Genomic DNA, 23,160 nt, shown 5'->3' on the forward strand with positions numbered 1-23,160 from the left:
AGCCTCAGATACAGACCGATCTATCAGCCAGAAGCATCAAACAGACATGGAAAAAAGAGACCTTAAAGAGTGAAGAAAAAGAAAGGAAAAATACTCAGTCGGGAGGACCAGATGATTGTTATTTCCAAATCATTAAATTCCTGACAAATGAAATCACAACTGTAGTAACACAGGTTTTGTTGGCTTTTCTTTAAACAGCAAACAAGCAAAATAATCCCAAAAAACAAACTATACACATGCACCCCAGCACCATCCCAAGCTAATGCCCAAACAAGGGAGATACCAACTAAGCAGAAAGCACCAAATATTGATGCAATGATCAAGAAATGAAATCTTGCCAATACATCCAACAGGCTGACATCAACAGAACTGTGTAATACAAACCAAACATGGAACAGGTAAATAAACCTAGAAGTCAAGAAAAGCAGGGTAACATATAAAAAGCAATTTACTTTGATAATCCTCATCTCAAAGCTCATTCTTTTAACAAAGATAATCAACGCTTTATACAGGACTGACCATGACAAGCAACTCAGTTTGAGCGTCAAGAACAGCCACATGGAAACTGAGGAGCTTGAAACAAATGAAAATTAGGCTGATATTGCCTCCTTGGCCCCTTCTTAAAAGAACCTTTTGGAACTGAATGGATTTATTGGTGGAGAATGCTGTTACAACTGACCCTATTTCCATAAAAACCTGTGGTACAAGAAGTGGGAATTGATGGTGATGACATAGTTACAGAATGGCAGTAGAGGACAGGATACTCTACGACAAGAACAGAAATACCAAAAATCACCATTGGTAAATCATCATATGCTTAGTGCTTAAATCCAAGTACTTATGCTATTAAGACCTTATCTGCTGTAAACAACAGAAGAGGAGAAAGATGGACATTTAGTAAGCAATTTTAAAGAGTTTATGAGGCAACAACAAGCTATGTACATGAAAACAATGAAAATGCAATTGCAGGATATGACAGAAGGAGGAAAGGGAAAAAACAGCAATACAACTCATGAAATGCTAAAAATACTAAATGCTGATCAAAAACACATTACTTAGTCCTGATTATCCTCACTAATTAAAAAAAAAAAAAGTTAAAATGACACAGGTACAGAAGGTTTCTGCCAAAGGAGCCTCAAATGCCTTTTCTTTTAAGAAGACATTTACCAGACTATGCTAATTAAAAACAACAGCTGAAAACCTCTCTTTGGGGCCGGTACTGTTTGATATCTTTATCAATGATCCAGACTAAGGGACTGGAAATTCACAGATGACACCAAGTTGGGTGGGAGTGTTGATCTGCTGGAGGGCAGAAGGCTCTGCAGAAGGACCTGGACAGGACAGACTGGTGGTCCAAGGCCAGAGCTATGGGGTTCAACAAGGCCCCCCTTCCAGGTCCTGCACTTGGGTCACAATAAGCCCAGGGAGTGCTGCAGGCTGGGGCAGAGTTGCTGGAAAGCTGCCCAGCAGAAAAGGACCTGGCAGTGCTGGTCCACAGCTGCTGAACATGAGCCAGCTGTGCCCAGGTGGCCAAAAAGGCCAATGGCATCCTGGCCTGTGTCAGCAGCAGTGTGGCCAGCAGGAGCAGGGCAGTGACTGTCCCGCTATGTTTGACACTGGTGAGGCCACACCCTGAATACTGTTTCCAATTCTGGGACCCTCAGTTCAGGGAAGACTTTAAAGTGCTGAAGCCAAGTCCAGAGAAGGGCAACAGCCCATTTCCACTACAAATTCTTTAATGTATACTCTCTGACAAGGGATTTAACTGGCTTTGGACAACTTTGGAAAGGGAAAAAAGAAAATAAAAAGTTGAACAAAAGAGGATATAAAGCATATACTCTAAGGGGCAGAGACTATTTGCTTTCTTCTTTATATGTATTCTGCTCATCACACGAAGTCAATGAACAGAGTTTCCAGATGTGATTACAACTGTATCATGAGATGTAAAGTTGGTGCAGCAACAGCAATGGCAGCCACAGATACCCCCTGACTGGGCAAACAGTTTAACTGGGTATTCCTCCCCTGGGCACTGACCTACACCAGGCTTTTCTTTGGAGTTCAGCCAACTGACCAGCCACGAGCAACAAAGTCACAATCGGTAATTCACCACTATCTTCTCATTGGTGAAACAGCATGTTCTGTATTATTTTACTTCCATCAAGCAAGCCAGACTATTTTCCAAAAACCTAGCTATTAAATTCATCTGACATATGACAAAGCAGAAAGGTTGATTACTACTTGCAATAAAAAGAGTATCTGGAGCAGACAGTTCATGGATTACTTGAAGTAACTTTCTTGATATACTTTTTAAAGTAATGAATGAATTAAAATATCACATAAATAGGACAAGTATTGTTACCAAATTGGGAGAGGGACTGTACAATTACCCACATATTATATCTTCGTAATCAACACACAGTATAATTCCAGTTCTGTTGTAAAGCTGTAAGATTCCTCAAAGAACATGAATGCAACAGAAGGGGTGACCAAGGCAGATAAAATGAGGAAAATCAGATGCCTTAATCAAAAATACTTTTCATGGCACAAATTAGAACATGCTTTTAAAATTGTGCTTTAATATTTTGCTCTGCAAAGATCAGTCATGTACTGATAGTCAATCAGATTGACATCTTGGTTACAGCAACTCATACAGACTGCTTCAAGGAAAAGTTCCAAGAAAATACACTTCCCAAGATTACAGCGGTGCAAAAGGAAGTAAAACTCTGTCCTTGCTTCCCAGCAAAAGATAATCCTAATGCTGTTACCACTCCATGTAAGAAATCTTGTATTCTTTGGCCATGAACAAGCCCATGGGAAAAATCAGATTCATGATGTGCAAAGAAAATACTGCATGCCTTTTCCTGTCACCACAACCTTGTCAAAATATATTTTGCTCAGAACTGTGTATTTTACTCAATATCACTGATTTCAAATTTTTACTAAGTAGGATTTGGAAGATTCAAAACTATTTTTGATCACCCTTAGTTCCTTCAGCACTATATGCAACAGTAATGTGCTTTCTCCTCCAAGTAAATGTACTTTAAACTCAAGTTAATTTCTTTTGTGTGAAGCAGGTACCACTATACTTTGTGTAAGAACAACCTGTAAGCTTATTTACAGTCACACTATTGCAACAATACAGAATCTTTATAATCTGTCATTTCTTTAGAAATGCTGACTATTCGAGTGATCACATGCAACCAAAATCACAGCTATCGGGAGAGAGGTGTGAATTGATCTGATACATTCCGGATCCAGCAGCAAGAAGGTAGTTAGACTTCAATGGCCAAGACCAGGAAGGGAAGAACTTCAGCCTGTACAGTGCATAAACTCTTAATACACAACCTAATACGGGCATGAATTCTTAACCTTACTAGTGGCAGGCTCAGGAAGCCTGAATTGGGCAGCTATAGATAGCCAAATCCTCTTAGATACCCTGAAAATTTACTTTTATTTCTATTTGGTAAAAACTGGCATTAGATGTGATCACTGATATGATCATCATTTTAAATTCAAGGTCTCAGAAATGTGTTGCTATAGTAATTTTCAGAACTTGTATCCAACGTATCAATTAACTTATTCATTTTAATTTAATAATCTGTTCTCTGGGGTTTGATCATGACCTGAGACAGCAGAGGTTTCCCATTTACCTTTTAAGGCCAACACTTTCTCTGCCTTCCAGGTTCTTATTATTCTCATCCTCATCTCATACCTTTGGAGGCAAAGGTTCACTACAACTTCAGTACTGCACAAGAGTACATTCCCACAGTAAACAAATGAGAATACACATCTGATTCATATAAGGAAACCATAAGACAATATTCACCACCTGGCTCCTTATCCAGCACTAAATTCTATAAGGTTTTTCAATAGAAGCTGTTCAGTCAAAGATTTCATTCAGCAGCCTCAACTGATGCATCAGAACTCCCTTATTTAGTCCTTTACAATTTCATGAAGTCATAGTTTTATTTTCTCTCATTATTCTTCACCATGCTTTCTTGAATCAACATCAAGCCTAAAAGCTCCCACTGGATCAATTCCACTCAAATTATTTGACTTAATACAAAGTCTCCTTGGCTGTGATGAACAAAACCAACTCATCTCATCATTCCCCAAATACCTAAGAGGTTTCCGAGTGTGCAAAGGACTACCTGACATTAGGTCACTGTATGGTTTGTTACCAACAGAAATTATCTCTTGGTATCCACCTTTTTATTTACAAGCAGCTTTGGAAGCATGACAATATTTGGCTACTCAATCCAAGACCTTCTGAAGTTATTTTAATGCAAGAAACATTGAGAAATGCTGTTAGTTTGGCTATACCAATATTGCAACCCCTAAGGTACTTTGTTATCCCAGTTTTAAACTGGTTCATGCAATTTTTCTATGACACAAACTATAGTCACAATCAAATCAGACGTTTTAACAGAGTGTGTATACCTCTTCTCAAATAATTAAAAGAGTGCTCATATTTATCAGCACATTATGTTTTCATACTCACACTACTCCCCATCTCTTAGACATTTATGACTTAAGTGTGGTGTCACAGCACCAATTTTAATTTTATTTTTTAAGTGATTCAGTCCTCAGCAGCATCTAGTCTTTATTACTGGAAAGATTTGTAATGGTATTCTTTGCAATTTTCCTGCCAAAGACTAAAAATTGTTTAAATGCTCTAAGAAGATTCCTAAAGTCACCTAATTCTCAGAAACTTTGCTTCCACATATACAGATACATAACAAAAGCGTTTTCCAGAGGGACTAAAAGGAGCCTATTTATTAAATGTTCTAACGATAATTCAAGAGATCACCAGTTAGCATTTCCTTAAGAAGTCCTCATCCCCTAGGTATAATGTTATATATGGCTGGGGCAAAACAAAAAAATTCTTTAAATCTTATTCCCCCACAGCAAAGGAGCTTCTATTTCCATAGGAAGTTTCACAAATACCTTGATAATAGCATCCAGATGTAAGCAAGAGGATTCTTCATAACCAGCTCAAAGCTGTGTGTTAATTCATTTCCTCTTCCAAAGAGAAGGTGGTGCTACCAAAACAATGGCATTTGCATTTCTACTGTGAACTGACTGTAAGGATTCGTTTTGAAGCAATTATTTAAGATCAATTCTTACAACACAATCCTGTGTGTTTCCCATTAAACACACCTAGAGACCTATGCTGCCAACAATACTGATGTTGTAAAGACTATACCCATGTCTATTTCTATACTATGGGGCATCCCATGGTACATCCTACACTCTCCTGACTGTCAACCAGAGGCAGGGTACATATAAAGAGCTTTCTCTTATTTGTTTTTTGTAGTAGGTTGACCCTGGCTGAATGCCAGACACCCACCAAAGCAAAAGGATGATGCTAAAGACAATGATTATGTGTAGGATATTCAGTTTTTGAGAAATAAGCCTGTAAAATCAATATAATAATAATAAAATCCATCTATGCATGTGATCTTAACATAGGTAGCAAAGAATAATATGAAAAGTCTTCAACAAATTCATATTACCATCACAATCGCCAATATTAAAAGTGTTGAAATATTTAAAATCAAATATATTATTTATAGAAAGCATTTTCCTGGACTTTAAAGGACAGTATTTAAAATGTTTGTTTTAAAGTTTTTATTGTTCATTTGATGATACTACATATAGACTTCTCCATTTTGAGCATGGGAATAATGTGTGTTTGTATGCCAAATGAAAAAGTGAAACAGAAAGGCAAGGACAGGAGAGTAACAAAAAGCCCAAAAAACCCAGGTTTTCCCATTTGTGTCTCTGTATCATACCTGTTTTTATTTGCTGGGTCTTGACATTTACGCCCAATCATCAGAAACAGCATTATGTTTTCACTTGTTTCTGATTTTGTTAAACATTTTAATAGTATTTTCAAGCACTATAGCTACCTTGAGCTGATTGAAAATTATCCCAAATCCAGAATATGTAGTCTGTTTATAAAACCATGACTTGCTCTTGTCTAATAAAGGAAAAAAAAAACCCAAATTCCTGCTTTTAGGGAGTTTTAATATACCTTTCTGGACTAGCAATATTATTTCAGAGGGTATTATGTCACATATCTCAGAGCAGTGGTGGCTTTGCTCTGATTTTCTGCAGTTATTTTAATGTCAGGCTAATAAAGTCTTGACTGGGAATTTTTCTCTAGGATTTTGAGAACTTCAGTAACTCCTCGTTTCCATCCTAAGAGTTTTGCAACTATTTTGGCTATCAGTTCCATCAAATTTCTTCCTTGTAGATAGCTGTATATGACCGTAACTGCTGTACCTGTCCCTCAACATTCCTCCTATGTAATCACAGTTTTATGGCTACTGATTTTGTTAAGATAAGAAGCAGGCAGTATATCAGATATGAAGTGCTAATGATGTTTTAAAAGAAGTTCCAATAAAGAGGCGTCTTGTACTAAAATTTCATTTTTGAAAAACAGAAAGCTCACTGAGGTCCCAAAAATCAGAGAGCCCTGCCATGTCCTTGCTCTGCTAGAAAGAGACTTCAGATAAAGACATTTTTTTACTAAAAAATACACCTTATGTATTTTTTAATGTATGTATTTAAATACATTGTTCAAGTTCAGTCTCACAATTGATGCTGCTGAACTTCGCTGAAAGTAACATTTCATTAAACTTCACTGCTGGAATCAGCAACCTGCAAGTACCAAATATAATTTAAATAGCTGCCAGCAATATCCTCATAAACAGTGCCTAAAACAGGAATCACAGAAAATTTTTGAAGGTCCAGCATACTTTAAAAAAGCACTTGAGGCATAGCAGCTCTGTATTGCAAAACACTTTGGCATGGTCATCTAGAAAAATCACTTATCCTCACCATGACAAAACTTGAGAAATTTCAATGCCAAAAGTACAAAACCACAGAGGAGTTGAGACTTGAGAGGTTCTTGAGGTTATACCCCTTAAATTACTTTAACAACTAGTTCAATACTTCATTAGAAATCTTTTGTTACTCACTAAATTTTAGAGTTTCTGAGTTTTTTAAACTCATTCAGTAAATTCCAGCAATGCAACAGACGCAGCGTCTCAAGACAGTGCGTGCTCTGCAACAGTGAGCAACTTTTGCCTTCACTTGAAACAGCTGGAAAATTCATCCGATTCTCCTTCTAAGACCAGACAGCTGAAACAATGTTAATCTGTACCCCAAACACGAACATAAATTTGGTACCCAATGGCCAAGTATTTGGTCACTTCACAAATACCTGCATCTGTGACAGTGTCAAAGAGAAATTTGAGATGCTTACAAAGAATGCACCAAGCTTCAGCACAAAAAGTTATGATTGCCCATAACACACAGAAAGCAGTCACTTCATCAACAGTACTGGACTGAAGTGGCCTGAAGCCAAAATAATGCCTCATTTAAAAATGATCTTTGTTCCTCTGACTCAAAAATTACAGAGATTTCACTTCACTTGCTCAGCTGCAGTGATCTCAGAACAGTAGTCCACATGCATGTGCTGGTGTGTCAATATATCACAGGAAACCAAATGATTGGGAAAACTAAAAAAAAGAGGGGAAATGTTACCTGTAGAAGGACAGAACAAATCTCTTTCACATACAAACTCTGCAGAATGACAACTAGTTGACTAGATGACTGTCAAAATAAACCACTTGGTCTTTCTTAACCATACATAAGGCATTACACATAGGCACAAAATTTAACTTTTCTTATCCAAAGCCATTCTAGACTGTACAGTTATTGTCTTGAGGTCCTGAATGCTATATAAAAGTATTATGTATCTTAAGCTTGTTCACACAAGATTTTCAATACATGAAACTCCATTGCACATATTCTTCAGAAGCCTTGAATGGCTTTTGAAATCACAAAACTTCCTCATTCATGTTTGGAAATTTGTATTTCTGGGGGGTTTTTTCAGTATTTTGTTCCAGTTTTTTTGTTTTCTTTTTAATCACCCTCATGATCATAGCATGCAGATCATGTACTGGTATACTGAACCCATTCACAAAAACACCCCCTGTAGAATCCTTGCTATCTTTGCTTTTTCATCTTCCTAAACTATAACACTGCAATTTTTTATTCTGATTGAATTGGTGGTCTTGTTTTAAATTCAAAATCAACACATTTTGCAATTCATCTTCATAGCGAGGAAAGAAAACTTCAGAATGCACTTTGGCCTACAAATTGTAGAGGTATGCAATAGTTTCTAAGCTGCAAGAATTCATTGGACATCCTAAAAATGCTATTGCCCAAGATTTATGGTCAGGAAACAAATTCTGTCAACTTATTCAATCTTTAGCACCTAAAACTCAAACATTAAACCGAAGTCACCTAGCACCTTAAAGAAAATCACTGAGACCTAATATTTTACTATGAATTTTATGGGAGAATAGTGGAGGTGGAAACAAGCATATGCTGGTCAAGTAACTGATCTTGAGGAAAATGCTTCAGTATTTTAATTCAATAGTCCCAAAATACTGATACATTCATGATGAGATTAATTACAGAACTCTATTCCAGATGTTGAGAGTAGAACAAATAACTCTAATCCAGATGGGGCTCTAATTCCTAACCAAGGAGAGAGGCCAAAAATGTCACACTCAGATTCCACTATTGGCAATTTCCCCATTGAAGGCGAGTACTGCCTGTACTAAGGACCAAAAAGAAGTGGCAAAGGGAAACAATCCAGCAGAGGAAACTGAAGGATGGAGGGAAGGAAATGCTCCCTGCTGCCTGCTTGAAACCATCGCCTTGTTAAAGAGTAAAATCATAGGGTAACATTCAAACCAAGTAGTGGCCACCTGCATATTGTTGAGACTATGTCTACAGTATTTGTTTTGAATTTGCCTAGGAGGCAGAAGGTCAGAAGACAGCTGATTCCTGTGTGAATCAGGTATTGAGAACCCAAGCAGCAGGAAAGTAGTTTTCCATCACTGAATAAACTCCTCCAGTTTAAACATTTTGTATCTTATGTGCTCCTCACTTCTCTAGGGTAAGAAAGCAGTATCTCCTAGTCAGCAGTCTCAGAGAAGCCCAGGACACCCAGAACATCTTCCCTCCTCATTTTCAGTACAATGGTTTTGCAAGCATTCTGGTCAGAATTAAGAGAGCACAAAGTTTAGAGTAAAAGAGGTATTAGCCTCCATCTAGCTTCCCATAAATGTACCTAAATTTCTCTGTGCTGGTCAAACCTCTGAACATTTGTTCCATTGGTCAGGAACGGTATCAGTTACTCACAAGTTTTTTTCATATACTATCAAAGACTTGCTAGGTAATTACAGATTTTTGAATCAAGAGTCACTTAAGGTGTCCAGAATTTATAAACAAACAAAAAGACTGAACCCCAGGAATCCCCATATACTACCCAGATGTGAATATATGTAAAGCATATCCACGCATTCATTTCTTAAGCATTATTTTGAAGTTTACTGAATTGAAGAGTACCAGTAAGGGCTTATTTCAATAATAACATAAAATGAAACAACTAAACCCAACAAGCCACAACCCAAATGATATGAGGTGAAATCAATTTATTTCAAAGTAAGGATTTGTATAATCAAAATTATCTACATAACTTCATCCAAACATTTCTGGCAACATTCCCACACTGCTATTTTCATAGAAGTTTCCATATACAAACAAATTACTACTAGAGAAGCAGGCAAAATTCATCTCTAAAGTTAGCTGAAGTTTGGTAACTACCGAATTTCAATGCACATAACCACTGAAAAATTGCAAACTCCTTGTAAACACTGTCTCTAAGAAGAACAAACAAAATTATGTTCAAACATATTTCAACAGCAGCTGGATTTTTGGGACTCCACTCAAGGAGTCCTTAATATGTTCTGCACAACTCTCAGGTCCCAAAGTCTAAAAAATATTACTTAAGTGAGTTAAAGAAGAGTTCTCACTTTCTATGAATAATTCTGGTAGTGCTTCCCAAGCAAGAGTAAATTTAGAGATATAAGCCCTGTGGAGTGTTAATAACTGCCTTTGATACGACACACACACAAAAGAAGATTCTACTACTTGCATTTTATCAGTTCGTGCTTAGGGGGGAAAGCTATTTATGGTGTCTGCTGGATAGTACAATTTTTTTTTTTTTTGCATTATGTGTGATTATCTGGAAATAAAAGATTCATCTCTGTCTACATGTATGTATGCACATAGTTACTCCCCTACAGACAGACACACATCCTGGAAGTCAGCACGTCTTTGTTTAAAGAACAGTCAACTACAGCAGGCATTAGGAAGGGAAAAAACCAGTAAGAATCAGAGCCAGCATGAAGACAAATCTGTTTGCAAGCACTGGCCTGCACCGCCTACTCCAGTTCAAGTCACAGCACTAGACTCAGTAGTTTGGAAGACTCCTGTTTGTGCAGAACAGGAAAAGACCAGTCTAAACACCCCAGACTGCATCTCATAACCATAATACTGCTACAGAAATGCGAGTCATCGTGCTCAGGGAGGCCTGAAAAACACTGAAACCACAAATTCCTTCTTTTGTACAAACAGGACAGACAATAAGAGAAAACCAAACGATCCTAGAGAAAGGGGAGGTGTTACCTAAGTATTTCTCACTACTTATTACTACATGAATTCTGAATTCAAATATAAAATCAGTTGATTTTGAAAGCAATTATATTTAGGATGAATGGTATCTATTACTGCAGTTTCTTAGCTAAACATTAGAAAATTCCTTGTGGATTCCCCAACATTCACACTTGTTCAAAATTACTGGCACCAGCAAAATCCACACATTTGTGTATAAACACAGCACCGATCTCAATTGTTTGTAACTAGAGAACATTCTCCCGTTTCTTAGCTTCTTTTTTCAGACAGGTAAAGCCTGGTCCTCATTCACTGCACCGACATTTGCAACTCCCTGAAACAAGGGACACACTTCATTTTGTTTAGACATACTGCCTCACAAATAGAGGGGGTGGAGGGGTGTTTCTGGGATTTCTTAGGCTGTAGTTTCATAGCTGTGAGTCAACCCAAATCTGCCAGATCTGTCCCTCCATTATGCCAGCACATAAGTGGCTGATAATGACACTGCTGAAAAATCCCTTTTTCTGCCCAGGTTACTTTTCAGATATATCTGCTCCTTGAACCAGCTCATTACATGGCTGTAAAAATGACAGGGGAGGGTGAGATTACTTCAGCCCAATCTCAGGGTGCAGTTTAATGACTTAGAAATTGATTTAGTAAGGTCAAATTCAATTACCACAGTGTTCCAAATTCACCTGTCACCACAAGTAATAGTTCACCCCAATATTGTCACAGAGATTCTGTGAAAGCAGGGAGGGGGTAGTAGGTGACTGTGCAAGTCACATTGATCCAAATGAAAACTTACCTGGAAAAACTGCTTTTGAATTGGATCAATTCCACAACCCAATATCCTGCAAGCCACAGATACACCTGGATAGGCACGGGGAAAAGTATGGTCCACAAGTAGCAAGGGTATTTAACTGGCTAAAAGTGCTGGCTTTGGTGTTTGTGCTTCCATACACCAGGGTTTGATTCAGGGCAGTCCTCCACCTACTGGTGTAGCAACTCCACCCTTTCCAACTACACCAGTTTTCCCCTCTTTCCCTACAGCCACTATGTGCCTCCATTTTTTTCTTTTTCTCCTCTCACTCTTCACAGTCTTGATTCGTTTCTATGATTTTAGGAGCACTGGTGATTCAAATAAGGAAAATTACTTTGAACCATTATTCTTCCTGAGCAGCAGTGGTGAAAATGAGCAACTGTTTCTTCAGAAGCAGCATCACACAAAAAGTACTCAAAAACAGTCAGATACAACAGTGCCAGGATGACAAGCTTCCAAAACTCAATTCTGGCAGACTATAAAGAAAACTAGCCTTTTTAAAATTATTATTTATTTATTTTTAAGATAAACTAAATTGATTTAGACTATGTTAGAATACCCACCATGCAGGTCATCTTAGATTACTAAACTGATTGCAATATTCTACAAAACCAACCTGTCATTACTTACTCCTCAACATTGTTACACTCCTGTTGAAACTGTTTTTGTCCACAGATTTGTTTTTGAGCAGAAGATTGATAAAGATGATGAAAAAACGTGGGAAAACTACCAGTAAATCTTACTTCTAGAATTTTGAGGTTAGTTTTCAAATTAATTTTCTGGGGACGCTGCATGATGCCAGGCTTTTAATAAGTATTGAGAGGCATCAATTCAGATTCTACACAGAAACAAACGCATGACAGCCCTCATACAGACTGAAGTTGGAGTAACTCTGAGAGGACTCCAGACAGTGTGAATTCGGGCACAGCTCCACAGTATGAACTCTCAGGAGGAAGAGCCTGTGAGAGAGAGTCCCTCAAGGCGTTTCTCAAACCAGCTCCACTGCTAGATAAAAATATAATGGTGAACTCCATCCTCACAGACATACACAGGTATCAGAAACCAGTTTTAGCATCAAACACAGAGTGACACACAGAGCTCTAGTTCTAGGATGAGCATATCCAACTCAGACCAGAATGCTTCAATTTGAACAAGAACTTAAACTAAGAATGGTACCTAAAAATGTCAAAGGGAACAAAATTAAATGGCCACTTTTTCACCTGTAATCTGACTGAAGATCATTCAACCTTTAAAGGGAAACACAGGCTAGGACTGAACGACCATAACTTGGGAAAACATTACATGTCACCCCCGGTTTCCCAGTCGAGATTTAGAAACACAGACACTAAACTTGGGTTTTACTCCCATTTCAAAGTGATTTTTTAAATAGCTTATTAAGCTTTCTACTGACCTACTTCCAGCTCTATTAATGTGTATATATTCTACAAAGATATAATTTTTGTACTTGGTGAATCCTCCATTTCCTAAAGCAAAATTCTCATGATTTTACAGCAGTCTAGACTACCAGTTTCAAGTGGAACAAAGCTGAAATCTTATTTCCAGATTTCCCTATTTCCCTTCAGCTACAGTTATGCCTACTTTCATATTCTACATACATTTTCTAAGAAAAAAATGTTACTAATAGCTCACAAAAGCAACTCCTAGATTGTCATTTACTGACTTCACAGGAGCAAAAATAGTACTTCTTGCCACTGATATACTACTGGTAATAGCAGTAAAAGGAGCTTTTGAGAAGAGATGGATTAGAATTTTTCGGGAATAATGGTACATGCCAAGTACATTTATAAAGGATGATCGAATTAGGCATTTAAATAAACATGCATTTTCAAGGAAAAAAAGCTTTAAAGCTGCCTTCCATTCTTCATTTGCCTTCTAGGTGAATGAATGTTAACTCTGCAGCACTTCATTGATGAGAAAGAAACACCTGTTAAAATCCACACATATAGTGCCACTTTTTCCATCTCTCACAGATCACTGAGTTGTTTTTAATCAACACAGTACTGAGTTTTACCTGCTTTATTTTTATTACTGCAAGCGCTTAAGCATTAAACTTCCCTTCACATACTCCACAAGATGTTGTGCCATTGTCCAAACAAAGCAGCATAAATTCTGAATTATTCCTCTTCACTACTTCATGTAAACCAAGTTTTAAAAGAAAAATTATTTCCTTTATGACTGACAAGAATAAGGCCCACAGAAAAACACTGCAAAGTTAAGTGACTGAATATTGAGTTTTACTCTCTTAAATCACAAGAAAAGAAGAACTTTTATATTCTGCAGAATTTACTTTCAAATAATTCCCTACTAAATTATGAGTAGTTTGGTTAAATTTCAGCAATGAGTTTATTACAAAGAATCATTACTGCATTTGGATAATTAAGTACATGCATGTATTTTCAAATGGTACTGGGAAAAAAGCACGGTTAAAACACAAAACGATACTAAAATAACAGGATTTTCTCTACTTTGACTACCCTAAGGACCAAAAGACAGTGAAAATTTTAAGGTAAAATATGCAACCACATCTTCCTTACACTGAACCTGTAACAGAAGGTTAACAGAATTAACAGAAGTCAATTAGCTTATTTTTTTCAAGGAACAACTTATTACAACCAATTTCTTTTCATATCCACATCACTACTAACCATAACACTCACATCGCAAAATTTCACTAAATAAACACTTCCTAAGTCCAACTAATCATTGCACACGTTCTGCTCCAGCACTTGTACCATAACCCTGATTCAAAGTAGCCAGAAAAACCCAAAAAATACAATTGCATAAAAACCACAATACAAAACAACAGTTAAAGAACTTAGTGTTTGTCTTTTGAGATTTTAAACTACTTTTGAGTGATTTGGATTCCGTTGGGTTTTTCGGTTGCCTTTGTTTATTCTTGCTTCACCTTTTCAGTAATACCATACTGCATAAGCAATTTTCATCAAGATGAGCATGGAATAAAAGTATCCTATTCAGTTGCTAAAAACAACCACTTTCAAGTTAAAAAACTAGTAGTATTATTGAATACCATGAACCACCCACTACCAGTTCACAGGTTAAGAGAGTATTAAAAGGTTTTCGTGCTTTATTTTCCTTGTTTATCTCCTGTACTGCTCCCATTTGAAAATGATTCCATCGCAGGCAGCAAAATTGCCACTGGCTGGTTTCCAACAGATCTCTTCCCCATCACTCTCCTCTCAGAGAGCTGCTGCATCCCTTGCCTTGCTCTCATCCTCCTGCATTACCTGCCCACTTTCCTTTGGGTGCCACATCCACAGAGCTGGGGAGGGGGCAGAAGATCACCTAAAACATTTGAAACACCTATGAAATAATTAGTTGAATTTTCTCCAGCTAGCACATGAGCCACCTTTTGAAATGTTAAACAGTGCTGGTCCATGTTCCTTTGTGTAATCAGAATTTGGCTGTCTCTACTCTGTTCAGCACCCATTAGACAAGTGTTCCATCTCCAAAACCTTCGTCCAACTGGCAGCAAGTTTTGAACTGATGAAACTTCAAGGAGGATCAGTAACAAAGAAATTAAACTCATTTCATTAGAAAAGTGAGGTAAAAACATTTTCCTAGGCAAAGTTCTATCACATACACAAAGTAAACTGAGACACACAAATGTTTTCCTTCAATTTTTGAGAGATTGATTTTTGGGTACTTAAAACAACAGCAGTAAGATTATCATAGTAAGCACAAGTTTCCAGATGGTCTTTCAATGGGCTTGCATATTAGATGCAGTGATAGAACAGGTCTAAGTTACATAATATTTTAAAAATATTGTAAAACTGCAGATGTTAAGCTATTTCCTCATGGTCAGTCGGGCTATTTCCTCAGAGAGCCATCAAGAAGAAGGGGAATTATTTAATGACTGCAAGCAAATTCTAATACTACTAAGTACTAAGCTAGCTACTTTTATTTATTTTAAGCATGTGCATTTTTCAGGTGCTGTAGAAATCAAAGGATGGTGTGTGGGAAAACCCCAGAAATATCTGACTTCTCCAAAATCCTTCTTAAAAAATGTTGTTTCTCCTTCTCTTTCATCTTCAGTATCTGTTCAAAAATTATTGGCAAATAGAAAAGACATGTCTCTTTAATGTGTATGAATATATTTTGCCAGTACAAAACTTTTTTTCTGTTTCAATCGTTTGGAAAGTTTTGACAAATCTCATGGAGAGAGATGTCATAATTTCTAGCATTAGAACTAGAAGACATGAGGCCTAAAATGCTAATGACTACCAAACTGTATTCCAGGGAAACGTGACAGGCTGTACTCATGGAAGACAATAGAGTACCATTAAGATTAGGTAATATAACTGAACAACCAGAAAGAAACAGGAACTCACTTGAGAGAAAGACATTAAAAAGGCTGATCAGCCTTCACAGTAAATTTAAAGAATTTTTCCCCCACTGAGCTGCAAACCTGATCCTAACACAGAAGCTCTGACACCTGCATCTGGTAAGTATGTATCTTCAGTCTCACATAAATAAAATGTATGTTTAGAATATCCCCATGCTATCCAGGTACCAGAAAGTTTTCAATCTTTACTCCTGAGTAGCAACTATATTGTGCCAATTTTATCTTTGTTTCTCCTTAGCAGTAATTCATCATGTTCAAGAGACCTTTACAACAGCCAAATCCTGATGTCAGCACAGCAGCAAGAATACAGTTCATTAGTTTACTGCAGCTGCAAAGCCAGCAAAACACACATTGCTTTGAGTAACACCAATAAGAAGCATGTGTTTTAGATTGATTTCTAGGTAACAATGGTGATTAACAAGATATTGCAGCCTGGAAAAAAACCCTCAGATATGAACAATGTTTAACATAGGCTGGGGACTACACAAGTTTGATTTCTTTAACTACCAAAATGGCTAAATGACTATAATACATACTGTGAACCAAAGATCTGCTAATTATTTTATCTGTTGTTTTTCTTTTACATAACAGAAGATGCACATTGACATTAAGCAGACAAAACAGTATGAATTGATTCAAGTAGACAAGGTAGAAAAGTAACCACATATATATGTGTGATTTCCCTTTCTATCAATCATCTCCATATTATGGTCTGCAAGTACAGGGATAGTTTTTTTTCACTTCATAAGACTGGTAAGAGAACAACACTTCCTTTTTAAGTCTTTGACCACAGCTAAAGCTTCTGCTGTTTTGCAAACTTAGGCATACAAACTCCCTATAAGAATGCAGTATGTCACAGATTTTGTAACCAAATTTTATTTATTTAAATTCACAAAAAGTGTCCCACATTGTACCATAAAAATAAATATTGACCTGCATATCCACCTAAAGTGACTTATATGATTAAATCATGTCGCTTATACTGAATATAACATCAATACAGCTCTGGTCTGCCACAGGCTTCCAGTATGCCCCTAAGTAATACTTAGCCTTCAATAGTTTGTTTCAGTTTAGGAAGAGGGGGACAAACCCGGAAATTTGTAATTTATTACTATCACAACAACTGTTATGCATCTCTTTTCCAAGATAAATAATCCTGTATGTCTCAAACCTCTAATCTGTCTCTGTAATACTAATGATAATACACTATGTGGTAAGTGATTACATACACACAAAAGGAAATACCACAACCAAAATCTTGAAGCCATTACTTGGTTCTATTCACATTAAAAAACTTGTTCTGGAGTTAATCAAGGTTGTTTATAGAGAAGCATATTGCTGAAAGACCATCTTTCTTATTTTTCCAAGATGGAATACTATAACTGAAGGAAAATACTTGAAGAAAAGGAATATTCTATGCTGTATTTTGACCCTTGAAGACTTGCAAGCTAGCCTGCCACCCATTACAAAGTTTCTATACAATGCCTGTAAAACAGCCTGTGACACAGTTTTCACAGAAAACACTAGTCATTTTCTGGGTTTTTTTAGGAGAGATGATGAGGCCTGATTTACAGAAGCCCTGGGCACTCAGAAATGTAACTGAAATCAAAGAAACTTTCAGTCCGAACATATGAAGTGCAACAGAATGCCCTTCACTTCAGAAGCCACAATTTAGAAATACCAAATCAGGTATATGAAGCCAGTTTTTCTTTCTGGCATTGGGGTTTGTTTTTTTCCTTTTCAGTAACTCCTCAGTTCCCCATCTTTTAAGTGCAGTTAACATCATGGAGTCACCTCACAAAAAAGCATTAGCATAAGAGTAAGATTAAAAATTCTTTGATGTTTATAGTAGAATAAGTAAGGGCATAAAGACTCCTGAATTAGTCTGTCCATTTCAGTGGTCAAACATCAGGAGTTATCATTTCTAATTCAGCAACCTTTTGGGTTTCCCCGCTTTTCAATTTTTTTTTCTTTCACAATACATTTATCTCAATGTTGCTGGGAAACCATTAGACCAATATTGTGCATGTGAAATTGCCATTAATTACTGACGAACTTGTAACAAAAGAAAATTATCAGATACAAAAACAAAGGAAGAGTGTCATCATCAGTCAGTTTGAAATTCAGTAACATCTGGGTGAACTTGGTAAGCCCACATGGTCTGTTCCTCTAAGGACCGACAAAATTGGGACATTTACAAAGCAATTGGTTAATATTCCATTGGAAAAAAAATCAGAACACAATTTATTCTTCTCTGACTAGTGGCCTGTCCTAGTTAATGAAAAACTTGATTGTTACAAGACTCAAACTAATTAAAAAGATTAAACTATGAGCAGAATCAAATTAAAAATTTGGCTTTAGGCTTATGTGGCCAGCAATAGCTCAAGAACATTGCAACTGCAATCTGCATTTAAATACAATTAATGAAAGTTTAAAAAGACTAGAATAACTGTGGATCATTTCTGTAACTTGGCTATATGACCTCCAAAAAATGGCTTACAAATCTTCAATATAAGCACGTAAGTACATGCAAGTCACCCATGTAATCTAAGGCTTGCCAGCAAAGAGCATTTATTAGTTAATATACTATCCAACCTGCTTAATATATATACATCTCTTCCTCTCAAACCAAATTCTTGTGGGTGACACAACAGATTTTCTTCCACCAGATGATATTTTAATTGGTATTTTTCAGTACTGTTTAAAATAACTACCTAGGTAAAAGCCAAGTCAGATCAAAGGTCCATCTAACGAGACAACCTCAGAGAGCAGCCATTAACTTACACAGAAATATCAGGGTTAGTTAAGAGCAACTTCTTTTCCCTCTCACCTAACTACAGCCTGCTCCAAAATTTCAGTAGTATCAAGCAGTCTTTCTCAATTTTAACATGATGTAACAGATGCCTAAAAACCACCTGTGATTTGACATGGTAAGACAGACAAATTGTTAGGATTAGCTATTTCTAGTGGTGTGGAAACACAACAGGCCAAACTACAAAGGGGCCAATACCTAATAACCAGAGGAATATGCAGAAAGACAATGGAAAGGAGGAGAGGGGAGGGTGTTTGTTTCATTCTCACACAAATACATATAATAACTAAGAAAACCAAGGGACAGGATAGGAAGACTTCAAGGCACACCTGGAGTGCTAACTTCTCCAGATGATGACAAGCTAGGCCTTGGGGGGGCACGGCAAGGGGAGAATTAGAAAGAGGATGAAAGGGTGTGAAGGGCATTGAAATCAAATGCAACTTTCACAGCAAATGCCTTGCCTAACTGTCACCATGGGAAAGAGAACAAGACTACTGGACTGATTGAATAACAAGACAATCACTCCTTCCAAAAATCCAAACCGCTACAAAACAAAAACCAGAATCCTAAACCAGCTATGATAAAAAACTGTATCTCCCTAACTAAATTCTAACCTATAAAACCTAATTTCACAGAAACAGATTTAAAAGCTGCCTGAAGCCTGTTTAAAACTTCCATGCTGAAACAAATGTATCATTTCTTTTCCTTTGAAAAGTTTCAGAAACATTTTTTTACTTTTGTATATTCAGTGTCTGATTAAATGTGCTTTTTACAGATTTCATTAATGTTGTTTACACTGACCTCTAGGTAAAAGAAAATGCTGCACTGTTAAGTATTTTCTTTTTTTCTACAGACTTGGCTTCCACTTTACCAAACTACACAGTTTTTAGTAGAAAGCTTTATCTGAACTCACCATCATGCATTCTTTCTTTTACATTAAAAACTCTAGCAGGCGTGATGGTTTTCCAGAAACAATGCAAATGTCCCTATCTCTATCTCAAAAGAAAACATTTGCTAACTTTCACATTCAAATCAACTCTGAAGTTCCTTCAACATTCTAAGGTAGGACTGCCAAAAAAAGAAGTTGGGTTTTCCCCTGTGCCAGCCCAAGTATTTATGAGTTCTCCAGATAAATTACATGGAGAAAATGGTTCAGGTTAAAATTAACACGGTTGGAGAGGGGTAGTGGTTCTGTTGTTGGTTGGTTTGGGATTTTTTCCCTGCTAAGTTTTAACCTGGTCAACCCTTCCATTCTGGTGTGCAGCAAACCAAAATGCTTGTAAAGAGGGTAGAGAACAGAGGTTGGGACAAGCACGTGAGAGCCCCACATATTTCAGGGACAGTTCTGGCTTTGCCTACAAGGCCTGTTTATGTCAGTCACTGAGAAAATCGGCCTGTATGCATTTTGGATTGATGGGGCTGTTTGTAATGTACCTGACAATAAAGTACACTATTATTAATCTTACTCATAATAACTAAAACGTTTTATATAAATGACATCTAAATACTCTCTTGTGATCAAAGTTGTATCTGAGATTTAATAGTTTACTGACAGCAATATACAAGTCTGGAGTTTAACACAGCAGTAAAATACAGTCAATTTTGAAAAAATTCAGTAGTCATAAAGAAGCTTTGCAGCAAAGCAGATGCCAAGTTTCTAAAACTTCTTTCAACCTTCAACTATCTCATGGAAAGAAATATAATATTGCTAACACAACTGCTCTCAAGTTTTACTGAGGTTCTGGTTTGATCTTGGAACTGAAGGAGGGCTTCTTGGGTGCCTTACAATTGTTTTTTTCCCCTTCTATCACTTGGTTATGTCAAAGTTACCACCTCTCTTCACAAGTCTGACCCAAACTGTCAAGCATCTGACTTGTGGCTCTAAAACTAATCCCTAAATAACTTGAACATCTGCCCTGTAAAGAGGAAGACCTAAAAAAATAAGATTATTTTGTAGTCAAAAGTACAGTAAACCTCAACACTCTGCTACATGCTAGCTGCCTAGTTTGGTTAAACTTAATTGGATGTATTGAATGGACACTTGACCCCAGCCACAGCTCACCAGTTAAAATCACTTCCTCAACAGCTGAATCTAAACATTGCACGTTGCCCCACTCTAAGAGGGCACCAAACCATCAATGTAATCTAACACACCAGAAACTACCTCTGACTCCATTAAGCACCTGAACTTGTGTTTCATTTGCCATACATATGCAATCCTGAGGCATTTCTTGTCTACATCCCTCCAAAGATTAATGTTAATTTTAAAATTCTCAATATTTGCATTTTCAGGACAATGATAATGTTATCATACAGATATATCAAAACACTTTGAAAGTATCTGGCCTACATTTTATTACCCACAACCCCAAGCAGAAGGAGGGAAAGGATATAAAAACATTCTTTTTAAAAGTCCTTGGCACAAAAGCTGCTGCTCAGGCACTCTGGGACAGGTGCCCAGAACATCTCAAGTTCCAATAATAAGAAAAGCTTTCATTAGGAGAAGAGGTCTGGACACAAAAATACAGATGCGATACCAGAAAACTTGCTAATAAGGACACAAGTTTGTAACCAATTCAGTTGACCATGACTTCAACAAGCTAAAAGAACAAAAAAAAGCAGGAACCGACCCACATCCTGCTGGCCAAAACTCTAAGTTGCACATTTTCTCTAAGAAACACCTTCTGTAAGAGCATCTTCAGCTGACACATGGCCAAGAAGACAACAAAATCTACAGTTTCAAGAACTGATTCATGCATGAGTTGGCACATTCTGTTAAAGCTGGCTTTTATCATTAAGTCATGTTTAAAGTTCTGGAAAGTTATCTTCTGAAGAAAACTTGAAGAAACTGAACAAAACTTTCTCAAGCATTTCCATCGAAGCACAGCATCATCATCATATTCCACGTACCAAAATGAATTTGCTTTTGTAAATTAAGTTGATATAAAGAAGCTCAGACTTGATCAAGAACATACACATTACATAAAAGCATAAAGAAAAATATACTTGTTGGTTTAGTTCTAGAGTGGACAGTACTTCCCATTTTCTTGATGCTTCAGTAAAACCAATACCTGACAAAAAACTATTCCTCTAACTCAGATTAAGCAGCACCAATACAGTAAGAAAAATCTTTCTCTGTCGTTTCGGTTATAGTAGGTGCAGTAGCAAAGTATTTGTTTCCATTTAGTCTCAAATTTTTTGGCTGCCTGAACTCCATAATAATAATTCATTAAAAAATGACAGAAAAAAAGTCTGCTCTTAGCCTGAAAATTATGTCTAATACACACACAAGTGAATTCAGTAAAGCATGTATAGATGATTTTGAAGTTCTATTATTCCTATTATATAGGAATGACGTAGTTCACCACTGCAAGTCACCAACAGGGACAAAATAAAATACCTGTTTCAAGAATCACCTCAAAACTGCATTTCTCTACATTCCACAGACTTTGATCCAAGGTATCGGTCTAAACAGTCATAACTCTAGTATCCTCCCCTGTAACTGGCAATATTCCACTGCAGTTTTAAAAATACTAGGCTGGACTTGTCCATTCAATAATTTTCAAAACTGTAAATGGACAACAAGGTTCATTTGCAAAAAAAAAACACTGACACGTGCCTTGCTGCTTAAAAAGCAAAGCATAAAGCCTATGTTCTCTTCATATTTATAGCTAAGAAAACTTTTCAGTGTACTAACTGACCAGCCAAGACCATGATTTCTGTTTTTCAGTCTTTGTGGGGTCACTGCTGTCATGGGAAACAGATCATCAGATGACAGAATATTTCCAATCTCTAAAAATTATTACTCCACCCTGGGCATAGGACCAAACCCTAGGTTACAAAAACCTTTGGTCCAAAGACCATGGTGTTAACAAACGAGCTGTGTCAATATTTGATCAATGCTCAACTTATTTCTCTATTTTCAGCATGGACTTAAGAAATAGTACTACTGTATCACAGTAGCATTTCGTTTTTTTTCCAGTGGAAGAAGAGATTAATAAAATAAAAAAGAGGTAAGCTTCGTGCTCCCTCAGGATGCTGTCAAACAAGCAGAGAACACGCTTTCCTAACAATCTCTTTTGCTTATGAAAATTTAGCAATTTTGTCAGTTATGCTAAATAGGAAAAAACTGGTACTTATTACACTAAGTTAAAAAATCTGAGGCAGGTTCTACATTTGAAACTATTTCAGAATTCCATCCATAAACTCCAGAGATTAAGCTTTGTTTTTGATCCTTTCCATCAAGAATACCCTTATGTAGATCTACTTGTTTCCTCCGCTCAACTGTACTTTCTTCAAATGCCAGAACCCAAAAAACCACCTAGCTTGCTAAAAAATTTTGCTAACATATCCTGTAATTATTACTTATAATTCCACTTCAACCTGTCCTCTAAACTGTGGATATGTTTCATGTACAAACTAGCAGTTAATATATCAACTCTGGCGTTGAGCGAACTCACAGGAGAACAGTAATAATTTACAAAAACGGGAAAAATGGGTCCTCTACTTTTAAGGAAAAGCAATTAAGTCATATTCCATTAAAGGTCTGCGGGCAGGGAGGACAACAAAATTCTGGCAGTTCTCCATTCCAGTGATAAAATGTTT

General features: G+C 36.9%; 1 protein-coding gene across 2 annotated transcripts in view; it reads right to left on the reverse strand.

Moving 5' to 3' along the window:
* The window catches only part of PDS5A (PDS5 cohesin associated factor A), a 76,483-nt gene that overhangs the window by 52,136 nt on the left and 1,187 nt on the right, over positions 1–23,160 (reverse strand). The window lies entirely within an intron of this gene.

This window comes from Prinia subflava, chromosome 7 (genome assembly GCF_021018805.1).
Source record: "Prinia subflava isolate CZ2003 ecotype Zambia chromosome 7, Cam_Psub_1.2, whole genome shotgun sequence".
NCBI classification, from domain to species: Eukaryota; Metazoa; Chordata; class Aves; order Passeriformes; family Cisticolidae; genus Prinia; species Prinia subflava.